The sequence below is a fragment of the Lactuca sativa genome, chromosome 6 (genome assembly GCF_002870075.4).
Source record: "Lactuca sativa cultivar Salinas chromosome 6, Lsat_Salinas_v11, whole genome shotgun sequence".
Lineage (NCBI taxonomy): Eukaryota > Viridiplantae > Streptophyta > Magnoliopsida > Asterales > Asteraceae > Lactuca > Lactuca sativa.
Genome location: NC_056628.2, coordinates 112,098,134 through 112,109,554, shown reverse-complemented (window position 1 = coordinate 112,109,554; position 11,421 = coordinate 112,098,134).

Here is an 11,421-nt window from a genome sequence, read left to right as displayed (position 1 = left end):
AGTGTTGGTGTTGTGTGAAGCATTTGAGGCATCACATTTGGGGTGCTAGGCTCACAAGATCTTAAGGAATCCAAGCTACAAGAAAGGTATGTCATTCTACTTGTTTTATACTACATATACCCCAAACATATGCTAGTTAGGATGAATCCTTGGAAAAATGAAAATTAGCATGTATAATAGAGAAAACATAGATCCAAGGTTTCTAGGGTTGCATGTACACCGTAAGAGTTTTAGATTTCTCAAAACCCTTCAGTACTTGCAATAATAGTTATTAGACTTATCGAAGTGGGAGACTGTTAGATTAGGTGTCTAAGACCATCACTATAATTGGTATGTACTTGACCCGAGAGTAGCATAGTCCATTCGGGTTGCATATCACCACGACAATTTGATAGGATGGACTTTTGAGAAGAGGCTATTTATGATTTATTAATATATCATAAGTTCTAATATATTAATATGAAATCATATTATTTAATTAGTATTGATTAAGAATTAATTTGGAATTAATTTAGTGATCAAAAGAGGCTAATTAAATGTAAGGGGTTGATTTGGTAAATCAAACATTCTTGTGGTGTGGGCTTATGGTTATTTAGGATGTGCTAAACCAATATGGTAGTCCATGGATAGTCCATGGAGGTTTTAACCCATCGATCCTAAAGTAAGATGAAAAGTCATTCACATTAGGGTTTACATGTATGTAACCCTAATCATAGGCACACTATATAAGAGGACTCTAGGCTACTAAAATTGGCACCTAGTGATCTTTGGAAGACTATAACTGATTTTTAGTATGTATAAACTCTCTCAAAAGTCATCCTTTGTCAAAGGTATGTTGTGAACTATTTGAGGCGTGACACTTGGGGCACTAAGTTCTTAAATGCCAAATACAACAAGTTCTACAAGCTACATAAAAAGGTAAACTCCTAACTAGTATTTTATGTTGCTTATGTCAATTGCATGCAAGTTGTAGGCTTAATGCTTTAGAAATAATATTGCATGTATAATTAGATAAAACATAGATCCAAAGCATTTAGGGTTGTATGTGCACCATAGGATATTGTAGTATACTAAGACCCATCAAAAACTATGACCCCCAGCTCCAAGTCATTCATAGGACAATTCGCCTCATGAGGCTTCAACTGCCTCGCAGCGTAGGTGATCACATGTCCTCTCTACATGAGGATAGCTCCCAAACCCAATATGGACGCATCACACTAGACTAAAAATATCATCCATGCCCTCGGGAAGTGTGAGAATCAGGGCCTCGTGTAATCTCTGCCTCAGCATCTCAAAAGCCAACTGTTGATCGGGTACCCACCGAAAAGTAACATTCTTCTTCGTCAAGTGGGTCAATAGCAAAACAATCTTGGAGAAATTTTGGATAAATCTATGATAATACCCCATGAGACCTAGAAAACTCAAAATCTTATATGGGGTCCTGGAAACCTCTCACTGCATTACAACCTCGATCTTGCTCGGATCGACCAATATATCCTTCTAGTTAACAATGTGCCCCAAGAACTGCACCGTGTGCAACAAAAAATCACATTTAGAGAACTTGGCATACAGTCTCTCCCTCCTTAGGGTCTCCAATACCTCTCAGTACCAAAAATGATCCTCGTATTGTTCCTTTGTCTTGGAGTAGACCAAAATATTACTAGTAAACACGATTACTGACCGATCCAACATCGGTCTACATACTCGGTTCATGAGATCCATGAATGTTATTGGTGTGATGGTGAGCCCGAATGACATCACCACGAACTCAAAAAGACCATAATAAGTTATGAAAGACGTTTTCTACACATCATCGTCCCTGAACCTCATCTGATGATAACCTAATCTCAAATAAATCATGGAAAACCAAGATGCACCCTGAAGTTGGTCAAATAAGTCGTTGATCCCCAGAAGTGGGTAATCAATGCACATCCTGTGTGAGTTGTCCTTCTTCTTCATGAACAGGATTGGTTCTCCCCAAGGGAAACTACTTAGTCAAATAAATCCCTTGTCTTGAAGCTCCGGAAGCTATGTAGACAACTCATTCATCTGTGGCACTTATGGAAAATCCTCGGGGATCACATCAAGGAAATCCCAAACAATGGGCACCTCATTCAATGTAGTCGTGCCCCCAATGCGAGTATCCGCCACATAGGCGAGAAACCTGGACAACCCTGCTATATATATATATATATATATATATATATATATATATATATATGTGTGTGTGTGTGTGTGTGTGTGTGTGTGTTTTGGTGCACTTATTTTTACGATTTACGGGCGATTCGACTGATTTTTCCTATTTTAATATATTATAATAATCATGAAACACATAATATTCACATTATTCTTCTTTATTAAATCAAATAGGCTACAATTTTTTACCATAACTATTAATTTGGTTAAGATTATTTATCATAGACAATCTTTTATCAAAAACTCATTTTTAATGCTTATTATATCATAATTAACTAGCCCGAATCCACGGGTGTTACAAATTCCTCTATGATGGTCGAAGTTTATCATCGATATGGATTGGTTGGCTCATAATGGGGCCATGATTGACTGTGAGTGCTAGCTGGTGAGTGTTCAAACTCTAAGTGGGGGAGAACTTGTTATTCTTGGCAAGAGTACTTCGTGTGGGTCGACTCTATGTTCAGCTGTGAGTAACTCCATGGATACAAAGTCTCAAATTCAAATTACATTCCTTTGAACATCATTCTTACCGTAAATGTAAGAATATCAAATTATTGCCATTTACTGTAATCCGTTAGATTCTAAACTTATATGCAATGATCCTCTTGTAATGAATATGCACAAAAGTCACAGAGACTTGGCAACAGACATTACAAAGTATTCGAATGGAGAGTAACTCTATGGAAACAAAGTCTCAAATTCAAAGTACATTCCTTTGAACATCATTCTTGCATTAAGTTTCCTAATCTTACACATATGTAAAGAATAACTTCCACTTATGGAAACATTTCCATGTTCCCATTTTGACTATCACTTCTGAACAAGAGTTACTTCTTCTAAGAGTGTGTAAATATGGTCCATCCATTTTTATACTTCCAACTACAAGCGACCAATCCTTGGCGAACCTAAGATTGTCCTTACCAGTTGTTAACTACTTTAGTCGTATACGGTTCTCGTCCATTTTTCCTCTTAATGCCCTAGGCGTTTGGAAAATTTAGAACGGACGAATATTATAGCACATGTAATCAATCCTATACCCAAAGCATATTGGACACAATTCATAAAGACATGATACTTGACCAGTCTTTTGTTACAATATTTCTATTTTCCATGTTCTCATAATTCAACTTATGAAGAGCGATGTCGTAATCATAATAAAATTTTTAGAACACAATTAACATTTCCATACATAGAATTTCCTTATGTTGAACCATTCCAATATAATATTCATATATATTTGACTAAATTTGATTAAAAACTCAATCTAAGCTTTTAGATTTTGAAATTAAGTATAATTTCCTCTCCCTTAATTATAGCAAAACAACTTTTCAAACCCTACAACTTTGCGATTTGAAACCTTTTGTTTTTCTATAATTAACATTGCTAACATGCAACAGTTTCCATAATAATTATGCTCCCACTAGCATAATAATTATTATCTTGCTAGCATAACACTTATGCTCCCACTAGCTTTGACATGTATTCAAAAATCAGTTGGACTTCTAGAAATCAATACTTATTGACTTCCTTTCCAAAGTTCAGATTTCTGATATGAGATGCTTTGATAAGACTTTATCTAGGCTTCTCAAGCTCATACACCTTTCCTTAGATAGCTCACATGTGTGTCTAAACAATCTTAGAACTTACAACAATAAATCTCTAATGTTTAGACCTTTACCATTTCTTACAATTCGAATTATGAAGACGGATGTCATAATCATAATCGAATTTTTAAGAATGCAAATATCACAATTGCTAACTATTAAAATCTACTTAGTGAAAGCGTTTCCTCACAATCATTTTCATGAATTGGAGAGAAACCTTATGACACTTAGATTTTATGGTGTATGTGTTCCTATCCATGTGAATTTGTCAAACCATAATCATAAGACAAGGTTAGTGACAAATCCAAACTCATATGGACTAAACTTGTTCAATCTCAATTTCTTGCCAGCCGGCAACACAAGGGCCTACCATTGCTTCCAAGTTGTTATGCAAACAACCGAGAACAAATAGAATTCACATGCATAGTCATATTTAACTGGAATGGGCACTGAAACAAGAACATGTCAACACGATAGTTTATAAACCTCAAGTCTTTTGCTACTGATAAACAATAGGTTTTATTCTTGATTAGTTCTTGAAACTTTTTCAAGATCTTTAAGACTCCCACTGCCCTATTGACATATAAGATTCTCTTGTCATGAACCATTATTTGACATAACAAATATTCAAGAGTTAGTGCAGTTTCTTATCAAAACAAACACTTCACACAATTGGCCTTAGCTAGTCTTTGTTTCATCCAAAACATCACAACTTACCAATTTCAAATGTACAAGAGTAGAAACATTTTACTCATCTCATTCATTCTGCCATACATTGAAACTTTTCCAATGTTTCAGAATTATACTTAAACTTGTAAGCATAACCATATTTACTTACTGTCAGTAAATCATGACGAATAGTTTTATCGTTCTTTGTGCTGGACCTCGACCAATACACAACTAAGTGTTCCTAATATCCTAGTCCTTCACTTGACTCACATATTCATTTGAACAAGTTGCATGATTCAAATTTTCTATCCAATTGAAACTTGGGTGATGACAATCTTTCCTTATTTGGAAAATTCTCGACACTACCACAAACGAAAGAATCAAATTCATATTGCTAACATAGAAACATACAAACATCAATTTTCACAAATGCCATTGCAAGGAGATATAATAAAATAAAAACAAATTTTTATTTATTTATAAAATTCCGAAAAGCTTTTCCTTACAATGAAATTATAAATGAAAACTATGTTATTACAAATTTCTAAGCAATATATAATAACTCTTAAGTAGCAGCTCAAAAATCTGACCATCAAACCATGTAATTGAAATCCATCTTTGCGGCCAGATTCATCATACTCTTCCTTTAAGCTTTCTTGCTTGTGCATGATCCCACAAAACATCAAAATGCAACCTTGTCATCCGTCTTTGCGGCCAGATTCATCATACTCTTCCTTTAAGCTTCCTTCCTTTTACATGATCCTACAAAACATCAAAATGTAACCTTGTGACATCATGTATTTAGAATCAAAAATTAGGAACTTAATAGAGTCAGACAGTAGACTTACCTAAAGCAGAGTCAATCTTTTTCATTCTACCTTCTCTCAGATCTTTCAGGTAGTTTTGGCAGCTTCAATTCCAATGTCCCTTCAAATGGCAGTAGAAACAAATGACTACTTTTGCATTGGTACATGAGACAATCACAGACTTAGCCTTTCTCTACACCATTTGGTTAACCAGGTTGACTATGGACGATCCCTTTCCATTGGGAAGAGAAATCTTTTCTGGACTTCCAATGTTACCATTGTCAATACCCATGGAAGTTTGAGAAGTAGATCTTCCAATCATATTTGCTTTTCCAGTGCGACAAATCATTGTTGATTCAGCAGCAACAAGCAAATAGGTAAGATCAATAAGGGCCATGTCATGGTCTATCAGATAGTAGTCCTTAATGAAATCACTATATGACTTGGGAACTGACTGAAGAACCCATTCAACAACTAACTTCCTCGAGACAATGACACCTAATACTCTCAGCATGTCAGTATGTGACTTCATCTGCAAGACATGAGTACACAAAAGTTTTCCAACTTTATGTTTCATTGCAAATAGTGCTTGAGTGACCTTTTAACTTTTCAAGTCTTCGAGCTTGTAGGATAGGGAGAATAATTAGAGGAGGTGGAGGAAGTGAAGTTCCACTACAGCACGACGAAGGGATTAATCTTTCACCTTGATCACCTGGTGTAAAATCATCTTTATGAAGAAAGTTTTTTCCAAAAGATTTGGGAAGACCATAGTTGTTTGAACTAGACATCTATAATTGGAGAAATTCAAGTTAGTTGATTTAAGTCCTTAATATAACACCCAAATGAAATATTAAGGTTAGGACCCAACACAATATTTTACAATTCGAAATAGGGATGTCGTAGTTCACTTGCAAAATATTTGAAGGTAGGTAAATGACGATTTACCAACTTCCACCATGAAAAACGAAAGAGATTATTAAGTTTTAAATGGATTGAAATTCCTAAATCCTTTGAGAATCATTGAATTTTTCAATGGCATGTTTAAATCTCGATTGTACCCTTTAAGTTTGTGACTTGGATGCCGAAGATCACAAACAAGGTGTGAATAACCACGCAAATTAGCTTCGTACACCCAATGTTACAACCACCTAATCAATGTGTCGGTCAATCACACACGCTCCATTGATTTATGATTAACATCAAGCTACCCTTTGTCACACGCTGTCAGTTCCAGATTAGTGTGTCGGTTAACCACACACACTCCACTAATGACTTAACAAGGTGCAAAGTGCAATTTCATGGTATAGCACGATTTTCACATTTTTCCTAAAGTAAATAAGATTATAATTATCATTATACTTATAATTACAATTAATTTCCTATCCTACCCGTTCGGCTAACGACCCTCTACCAGTCAAGGAAGCGGTGGTTGAGAGTGGACACCCATTAAACTACCATTTTATAGGCAATAACCTTATACCCCCTTATAGACCGGCTTCGTGAATGAGTTGTACTAATGGTAAAACTAACTTATTCTTTTACATATATATAATTATAAACTTATAATAATATAATAATATATTGGTTTAATTTTAACTTTTAAAATTCTAGGGTTTAATTTGGAATTAAAGTATTCATAAGTGAAACTTTACAAATTCCAAAACTTGAGGGCAGGTTTTGAAACTTGTCAAAACTTTTGGTTTCCATAACTTATGAGTTTAATATGGTTTTTATGAAAAACTTTTAAAGTTCCACAACTTGAGGACAAGTTATGGAGGACTTCAAAACCATTTAAAATGACTCTTAAAAAATGAGAACTTTCATTTTCTATAACCTATGAGTTTTAATGACCTTTCAAAAGAAAAACTTTTCATTTTCCATAACTAGAGGACAAGTTATGGATATCATTAAAATCATTTAGATCATTATTTTAATTAACACAATAATCAAAAAATACATACATGATCTAGTTAAACTCATATGTCAAGATAATTCATATCAACCATTTGAAAGAAATTAGCCTATCAAATAAACTAATACAAATCTTGAAACTATGACAATTATCTTTTATTTGAATGAGGATAATCATTACCATAACAACAAAATCAAACTTTATGAACAAAAACATTTTGTGGTAATGATCCATATTCAAAGCAGGCCAAAAAACTGAAAATATTGCCCACTGAACAGTCACCACCTCATGGTGATCAGGCAGGTTCCAAAAAAACTGATTTTTCTTGCTTTAAAAAACAATAAACATCAAGTATAATAGAAACCAATCCTAGGCTCTGAGACCTCTGATGGGTTTTAGTACACTACAACATCCTATGGTGCACATACAACCCTAAATGCTTTGGATCTATGGTTTCTCTAATTATACATGTAATATTGTTTCCAATGCATTAAGCCAACAACTAGCATGCAATTGGCATAAACAACATAAAATACTAGTTAGGAGTTTACTTCTTTATGTAACTTGTAGAACTTGTTGTATTTGGCCTTTAAGAACTTAGTGCTACAAGTGTGACACCTCAAATGGTTCACAACACACCTTAGACAAAGGACGACTTTTGAGAGAGTTTATAAACACAAGTGAAACACAAGAATTATTGAATCCAATATGGTCTCAGACCTTATGAATATACATAAAACACCTTTTATTTAATCACCATATTGATTACATATAATTCCTTGTATAATGTTTTGATTAATCAACTTAATACTTAATTAAATCAACAGTTATGTCATGCTCTAAGCAAGCACACGATGTTTGCCTTTGGTCCTTTCTTTGTGAAATAGATAAATTAAAAACATTTCAATGACACTCATTTCACAATTCCAAATCCTTATCGTAAATGTAAGAATACCAAATTCTTGCCATTCGCTACAATCTATTAGATATTAAACTTATATGCAATGATCCTCTTGTAATGACCATGCACAAAAGTCACATAGACTTGGGCAACAAACATTACAAAGTATTCCAATTGAGATCAATTCCTTTGAACTTCTGAACAAGAGTTACCTCTTCTCAGAGTATGTCAATATGGTCCTTCCCAAAATTTACAATATACTTCCAACTGTCCATAAGTAAGGAATCTTTGGTAAGCCTCAGATTGTTCTTGATAATCACTTAACCATTTTTTATTCATATCTCGTTCTAGTCCCTTTTCCCTCTTAATGCCCTAGGCATTTGGAAAATTAGAACATATTAATATTATAGCTTATGTAATCGATCCTATATTCGAAGCATATGGAATATGATTCATAACGGTTTACATAAAGACATGACACTTTACAAGTCTTTCGCTATAATATTTCCACATATGGAATTTCCTTATGTTGAATCATTTCAACATAACATTCACATATGTCCATGACTATATTCAATTAAAATCTCAATCCAAGCCTTTAGATTCGAAATGAAGTATGAATTCCTCTCTCTTAATTATAACAAAACAACTTTTCAAATCCTGCAAGTTTACGAATTGAAACTGTTGTTTTCTATAATTAACATTGCTAACTCGCAACACTTACCATAACATTATGCTCCCAGTAGCATAATAATTATTATCTTACTAACATAACACTTATGCTCCAACTAGCTTTGACATGTCACTAGAAATCAGCTGGACTTCTAGAAATCAATACTTATTGACGTTCTTACCAAAGTTCAGATTTCTAATACGAGATGCATCGATAAGACTTTATCTAGGCTACTTAAATTCATACAACTTTCCTTAGATAACTCACATGTGTGTCTAAACAATTTTAGAACTTACAACCATATGTCTGAAATGTTTAGACCTTTTGCCATTTCTCACAATTCGAACTATGTGGAGGGATGTCGTAATCATAATCAAATTTAAGAATGCAAATAACACAATTGCTATCTCCATAAAATCTACTTTGTGAAAGCTTTTCCTCACAATCATTTTCCGGAATTGGAGAGAAACCTTATGACACTTAGATTTTTATGGTGTATGTGTTCCTATCCATGTGAATTTGTCATAACCATAATCACAAGACATGGTTAGTGACAAAACCAAATTCATATGGACTGAACATGTTCAATCTTAATTTCTTGCCACCTTGCGGCACAAGGGCCTACCATTGCTTCCAAGTTGTTATGCAAACAACTGAGAACTCATATAACTCACATGCATAGTCAAGTGTAACTGGATTGGGCACATAAACAAGAATATGTCAACACGATACGTTATAAACCTCAAGTCTTGTGCTAGTGATAAACAATTGGTTTACTCTTGATTAGTTCTTGAAACTCTTTAAGATCTTTAAGACTCCCACTGACCTCTTGACATATAAGATTCTCTTTGTCAAGAAAAATTACGTGACAAAAAATTATTCAAGAGTTAGTGTGGTTTCTTATCAAGATAAACACTCCACACGATTGGTCTTAGTTGGTCTTTGTTTTATTCAAAACATCACAACTTACCAATTTCAAATGTACAAGAGTAAGAAAATTTTTACTCTACATTTGATAAGTGTCATAAAACTTTCTTAAGATTATGTCACTCAAGGCTCGATCCTGAAGTGTGATTCTAAGACTCGATATTGAATAATTCATGATTCCTCTTCTTAGCCATACAAATGCATTAAGATGTCCTTAGAGGATCAATTGTGCTATGGTTTCATAATCACTAAGATAATCATAAAACACGATACTCAAGTACTCTTCCTTTTTTAAGATTGGAGAAACTTTTATCATTCTGCCTAATTTGATTCTTCTTATTCGTTCTACCATAGATTGAAACTTTTCCAATGATTCAGATTTACACTTAATCTTGTAAGCATAACTATATTTACTAAAAATTTAGTAAATCTTGAGAAATAGTGTTATCAATCTTTATGGTGGACCTGAACAGTGCACAACAAAGTGTACTAGATCCCCTAGTCCTTCACTTGACTCAGATATACATGTGAACAAGGAATTAGTCTTAATTTCCCAAAAATGGTCTCATTCATCACACAATACAACTTGCATGATTCCAAGTTTCTATCTAACAGAAACTTGGGTGATGAGTATCTTTCCTTATTTGGTAAATTATGACACTACCACAAACGAAACAATCAAATTCTTTTTCCAATATTGCTATCAATCGAAACATATTAACAACAATTTTCACAAATGCCATTGTAAGGAAACTTAAAATAAGATAAATTTCAAAAATAAATTTATTTATCAAAAAATTGCAAAAAACTTATCCTTACAATGCAAATACATATGAAAACTATGTTGTTATCTATTCCTAAGCAATCTATCATAACTCTTAAGCACCAGCTCAAAATCTTGATCATCGAACCATGCGATTGAAATCCATCTCTTCGCGATCAAAATCAGCTTACTCTCCCTTTAAGCTTCCTTTCATTTCTTCGATTCTACAAAATATCAAAATGTAATTACATTACATCATGTATTAAGAATCTCCAAATAGGAAATTTACCTGAAGTGGAGTCAAACTTTTTGACTTTACCATCTTTTCAACCTTCCAGGTAAATATGGCAGCTTCACAACCAATGCCCCTTCTCTTGGCAATAGAAATATATGGACTCTTTGGGAATGATACAGAGGACTATCTCAGACTTTGCCTTTCTCTTTACCATTTGATGAAATGACTTGACTATGGCTGATCCCTTTCCATTAGGAAGAGAAGACTTTTCTGGACTTCCAATGTTTCTATTGTCAATGTCCATGGAAGTTTGGGAAGTAGATCTTCCAATCAAATTTGCTTTACCAGTGCGCCAAATCATTTCTGTTTCAGCAACAACAAGCAGATATGTTAGATAAATAAGGGTCATGTCGTGGTCTGTCATATAGTAGTCCTTAATGAACTCACTATACGACTTAGGGAGTGACTGAAGAACCAAGTTAACAGCCAGTTTCCTCGAGACTTCGACACCCAACTTTCTCAGCCTGTCAATATGTAACTTCATCTACAAGACGTGAGCACATACAAACTTTCCATCTTTATGTTTGCTTGCCAATAGCTCTTGAGTGACCTCGAACTTTTCAAGTTTTCAAACATGTGGGTTAGGGAGAATTATTGGAGGATGTGGAGGAAGTGAAGTTCCACTACATCACGAGGAAGGTATTAATCTTTCACCTCGATTGTCTTGTGGAATTT